Source organism: Atta colombica, unplaced genomic scaffold (assembly GCF_001594045.1).
Source record: "Atta colombica isolate Treedump-2 unplaced genomic scaffold, Acol1.0 scaffold134, whole genome shotgun sequence".
NCBI lineage: Eukaryota > Metazoa > Arthropoda > Insecta > Hymenoptera > Formicidae > Atta > Atta colombica.
Window position 1 is genome coordinate 1,877,894 of NW_017259222.1, and position 6,584 is coordinate 1,884,477.

Below are 6,584 nucleotides of genomic sequence, written 5' to 3' on the forward strand. Positions count from 1 at the left end.
CATATCGTGAAGTCATGCGAACCATCGCGAACAGCGTCACGTTTCATCTTTCGCGTTCCCGAGATCTCGAAACTGTCTTCGATTCCAAAGGTATAATTATTGTACTTTCGCCACGAGCCACCTAGCCATCCGCTTCAGTCGCATCTGAGTTCTCTCTTCTCTCGATCTTTCTTAAAGATAAAAAAGAAGACTGATCGTCTAAATACTCGTCAGTGTTTCGTCGGAATGCATATTCGCACCGAGTATTTTCCCTTTTATCAGTCGCTTGCAAAAGTTTCGAGCGAGCGTTCGAGATCTTTCAAGAAAGTTCTACCGCGGTTCGTTAAACGTTTCCCCTCATCACGATAAACGTCCAAAAATACTTGTGGATCGCCAAATGAGCGACGCGAACGCAGACAACGTGTGCAAGTCTCGCTCAAGCCCGTGTTTATAGCGCACTTTAAATGCTAAAAGCGGTTGCCTAGTTTTATCTTTTCTTCTCAACAAGTATTATATATTAGACGATGTCTACTCAGCCTACTCTTGAATTATTCAAAAGCCAGAAGATGCAGGCAAACAATTTTTGTAACTAAATCCCTATATCAAAAGCATCATCGCAAAAATTGAAGACCTGAATATGAAATCGTAGCAATTTTAAAATAAAAATTTTCAGAAAACAGAAAAATCTAAGATTTAATCATTTTTCTATTTTTTAATGTTCACCTTTAATTTTTTCGTTTTTAATTTATATTGAAAAATTCACACATTTTTCAAGATATATCATATCGCTCTCTTACTTCAAAAGTGAGTTTCATAATTCAAAAAATTAAATTTTCCAGAAAAGAGAAAGAACTATTTTCCAAATCCAAATTTTGAAAATCGACAAAAAATAATATCGGCAAAAAATATTTTTAATGACATGATTAAATATCATTACCATTTTAATAATTAAAAATCACCTTTTTTAAATTGTAACAATTTTGACGATTTTTTTCTATTATCTATTTCAAGTTGTGAAGATCTGAACCATTTTTTAAATAAAATTAATTTGACAATTTAATTTATTTTATTTCATTTAATAATAAGTTAATAAGTATTATTTCATTAAATAAATATTAATATTAAATATATATATTTAATATATATTATGTTAAATACATATATTTAATATATATTAATATTAAATTATTATATTTAACTTAGTTTAATTTATTTATTTTAACAATTTTTTAATGACGATTAGATGAATGATAGAATAATATTTACTTTATTCATTCAATAACTCGAAAATCGCGTTTATTAAGTCGTATCATTTTTGAAATAAAGGAGTGATAGACATTGTTCCAACTACTTGAAAAATGAATATTACTTGAAAAAAATTGTAATAAATAAGCATAGAGCGTAGACCATAATTTATATTTCAGATATGTATTTATAGATTTCTCCATATAAAAGAAAATTTATATCTTTGTATTACATTCTTTTATGAATCAAAGAATCTTAATTTTTCATTCTTCTGGATTTAACGTCGTTTTAAATTCAGATCTCAAACTTTTCTTGTTTCTAATAATCTAATATAAAATAGCAGGCGTATTTATATGAACTTTCAAGCGGTTGAAATCGAAATAGTTACGACACTGCAAATATCGAAATAATGTAAGTGCGCTGGGAATGCGGGCTGTATCATTTAGGGGAGTAAATAACACTGCCCTAACACTGCCCTAAATAAACCTACATGAAGTTCGTATCCGCGATCAAATTGCATTTACATTTTAGCTGATACATATTGAGTGTGTATGTTAGATGTAAGAGGCACAGCGATTAAGAAGTTTTCAGACGAGTCGCTTGGCTCACTGTCGAAACTGTCGTTTATGCTCCGTGTATCTTGCGAGTCACTAAGGAAGAACTTACTTTGAGTCATACATTAATCGCGCCTTAAGAATAATCAGTTGTTTTAAATTTGAGGAATTATCTTTGAAGAATTGTTATTGAGTTTTTCACAAAAATTCTCAAAAATTTAAAGAAACTAGAAATTAATTATTAAGAAAAGACTAAAAAATAAAGCTTATATCTTTAATTATATTAAATTCCTTGCTGTACTTATTTATTTCTTTTTAATTTAATTTATTTTTAATTAACAGCTTCAATATTATTGTGTTTAAAGCACAGCATTGTATTTTTAAATTCTACACTTGACTTCTGTATTTACAACATGATTAATTTAAGACATAATGTCATCAAGTCTAAATGCACACATGTGAATAAGTAACGTTTACCAAAGTTTTTCAACAAATATTATAATACTTTTGCATACATATCTCTGGTATTCACTTATAATTTTTTTCTCTGCTCCATAAGATTTATGTTTCTGATCCTTGAATTACACCGAGCATAAATCAGATCTAAGTCAATGTCTATAACTCGAAGATATACCGTTAATATTAACATAATTTATTACATTTATGTAGAGATTGATCGTGAGACCAATAGATATGTATATTTAGGTTGTCAGCAAGCTTGTTGGTGAATATTTCTTAGGTACATAAACTTTTTTAAGTATTGTCAATAGTAATTCGTGATGTATTCAATGTACAATCGATTGTCCTTCGATATAGTTTGCACCGAAAACGTTTTATTTCCAAATTTTATATTATTTGTACACTTTATTATTGTCTTTCTAAATAAAAATGAAAAGGAGTTTCTCGAGTCATGTCTCCTTTCTTTTGCTTCTATTATACATATAAAAACAGTGCACATAAATTATAGATATGTACATCTTTTAATTATATACAATAGTACATAATATTAAATTATTAGGTTTTTAAATCAAAATAGAAATAAGAAAATTTTAATAATCATCAATAAGAAATTGAATATATTTTATTACATGAAATTGATAGAAATTATTATTTTCATTATTTCTATCTTCTATTTAATTTAATTCTAAATTAACTATTAATAAACATTAGCTAATTAATGTTCATCGATTCGATTGCTACAGACAAAACTTAGTTTTTTATTAATATTTTTACAATTTTATTTTATATAAAGATTTATATAAGTATTTTTTCAATTTTTGTTCTATATATTAATAAGCAGAATGAAGTATTAATCAAATGTTAATATAGAAAAAAATAATAATTTTTATAATTTATTTTATTTAAAAATTATATTTCTCAATTAATCAATTAACTCAATTATCTCATTAACTTTAAAATATTTTTCATTATACACATAAATACACATGTTAGGTATCTCATAAGATTTGTTCGTGCCGCACTCCACATGGTTCAATATGTTCCTATTCACTCTAACAAACGCGTTTGAGTAGAAGCTACAGTTAGAGGAAGTAGGACCATGTTGGAGCATGCGAGACGCGAACCTCTAAAAAGAAGACTTCTTACCTTGAATCCTTATTATAGACCATGGAAGGCTGCCAATGTCCTATCCCATCTCCGAACAGATTATAACAAATTTTCCATTAATTATAAGCAGAATGCACATAATGGTATATGGGATTGTCATGTCTGAATCATAAAAAAAAAAAAAGAGTAAGTACCCTTTTCAAAAAATGATTCGAGAAGGAAAAAGGAGTGTATAATTTTTTTTATGCGTTAAATGTAGGTATAAATAATTAATAAAATAAAATTAATAAAATAAAATTTGCTAACAATTCTTATTTATAATGCTATTAGAAATATAAAATTTGAATTAATAAAATTAATAAATTAAGTAGAATTAAGTTTTACAATCACAAAAAGAATTAATACACGAATCTCTAAATTCTTTTAGCGTAGATGTCTCACTCTAAAAAGTGAAAATTGAGTCAGTCTTGAAAAAAAAGTGATTCAATTTTCAATCATTAAGGCTACATATTATGCGTCGTCTATAATATGCGGAGTAAGTTTGGTGTAAAAAATAAAATAAGAAATTAATCAATCATAATTATTTGATTATTCTTTTCACTTCGACTATGATTGGTCAATTTCATCATCTTACTTACAACAACAGTACAATTATAGAAGTGCATCCCTTTGCAGGAGAGGAGAAAGGGTGAGAGTCGCTTCGTGTGGAAAGTCGAAATCTATGTAGAATACAATTATAGACCTCATTTTGCCTCTGTGACAATTTCCTAACCTCAATAGTCGTCATTTTAATATCTCGGCACTTTTTTCTATCAGATTCTTTCGTTTCAAAAACGTGTCAAAGCCTAATTTTATTGATTTTTAAGTTGCGGCATCTATTCTGTATAAATAATTACCCTTATATTGAATAGTTTATTCCGCATATTAATTATATAGACGACGCAAGCTTATACAAATGTATACTCCAAAATGTCCTGTGCGAGGAAAATTTTACTCAAAATATATAGTATACGTAATGTATATTGAGTAAAATTTTTTGGAGTTTTGGATGTATGTAAATTTAACTGTAAAAGTACGGGGCCCGCACAATAAAAGGAACAGGGAACAAGAATTTCAACCTATTAGAATTCAACTTATCAGAAACTATATATTCCACATTAATGCATGATTTCTGATAGATTGAAATTTTTCTTTCTCTGTTCTCTGTTCCTTTTATTGTGCGGAGTCCCTAAGACGGAACTACTGTTCCGAGTAAAATTTTGCCTATTTCCACCGACGTAGATTAATTTTAATCTCGGTTTAACTTACTCTTCGTCTTTTTCTAATTCTAAAGATAAGAATCGAGATTAAAATTAATTTACGTTGATAGAAATAAGCATAAAAGAATATGGCCAATAATCTTAAAACGACGAACCAAATTACGGACACACCATTTTAATGGAAGAAAGATTTGCTAATTTTCGATTCTTTCGAAAAAACATCGAGTCGTTCTTGCGTATCTTACGGCATTAGAATCTATACTTATATACGCGAACTAATTTGAACTTACGACGCGTTGCATCGGCAGTCAATTATGATCGACGAAAGAAGATTATGAATGATCGATTGCAATAACTAACACTCCAGTGATCCTCTGTCATCTCGAGCAACGTTCGCGATTAAAATACACACTCTAAACGCATCTTATATGAGCAAAATTCGCAGTTAATCATAGAACAACGCGCCATCGCATCCAAACCATTGCACTATCGAAAGTGTCATGGCAGCCGAGTTTGGGCGCGCAAACGCCGCAACTTTCAATTGTTTCGCGCGCTATCAAGATCAGGGCTACCACAAGCAGAAATGCAAATTGTGCACTGCACAGTGGCGCGTTAACAAGGTGACTAAATTAAATTTTAAAAATCAATAATGATTTCTATAATCATTGCATATGTTCGCTTTTGTTAGATTCAAATCTTTCCGAAATGTGTTCTGTACATCGAATACAAAGACATTTATATTCGAAATCTGAATCGAATAGTTGTTTATTTCTTGACTCAAATCTTTCCATACAGTGCAATATCACCAATGAGATACTATTAAATTGGATTTTTTTCGGCGGTAAAAAAGGGTCCCAAAAACCTAGAGATAATTGAAGAACGCTGACATTATCGACAATTGATACAAATTTATTATTATTAACATAAATATTTGGCTCATACATTATTAAATTCATGATTTTTTTATTACATAAATGTTCCATAAATAAATATGCATACTTGTAAAGTTATAATACTCTATATATTGCAGAAAAATTACAATATTTTCTCTATGATTATCATCTCTGTTGATAATCAAACTTTGACAATAATACTAAAATTACAATTTTAAAGAAAAATCGAGTATTATTGAGTTGAATATAAATGCATAATTACGTACTCTACTAAACTAATAAATCATCTAAAATTAGTACAATATTATCAGTTTTTAACTCTTAATCACTTTAATATTCATAAAGACACAAACTCCTATAAGGATATTTTTAATAGTCAGTGACCATATTAGCCATTATTTTAGTCAGAATTTCGATCATATTTTTATTAAAGCGAAAATGTGAAAAGTGAAAAATTGTTCTTATGTATATATATATTAACTTCAATAATGAAAATTTGCGCTTCCACCTAGAGAAAAAAGTTACAATATTCTGGTACAAAAATGAAAAATTGCGCCTTTCTTAAAAATATTTAAAACATTATTTAGGAATAGCTTATTTACAAAATTGTAGATAAAAATATTAAGAAAAGCAGCAAAATCTCTTTTGCACAAAGGCGCCTTATCAGCCGAAGTCCTAATCTAATTGAAAAATGAATAATTAAAATTCACGACGAGAATGAAATATTTTCTGTTTTATTAAGTCACAACAAATAACAATATTTTGTTTAACATTTTTATAAGATTATGAGATTTTACATACAAAGGATAAAAAAGATGTAAGGAAGGATAAAATAGATTTTCGATTCAAATTTTAACGTGCGTTATGTTATTGCAATATATAATTAGATAGACAACTATCATGATGAAAGAATAGTTCAATACTACATATAAAGCATTATAATGTTGATATGTATGCATATTTCTTTTATTTTTATATTTATAGCCCATGAATTTTTATAAATATAAATATCATTCGTCTTATTCCTTTTTTTCGGTTGTATCTCTCTCTCTCTCTCTCTCTCTCTCTCTCTCTCTCTCTCTCTCTCT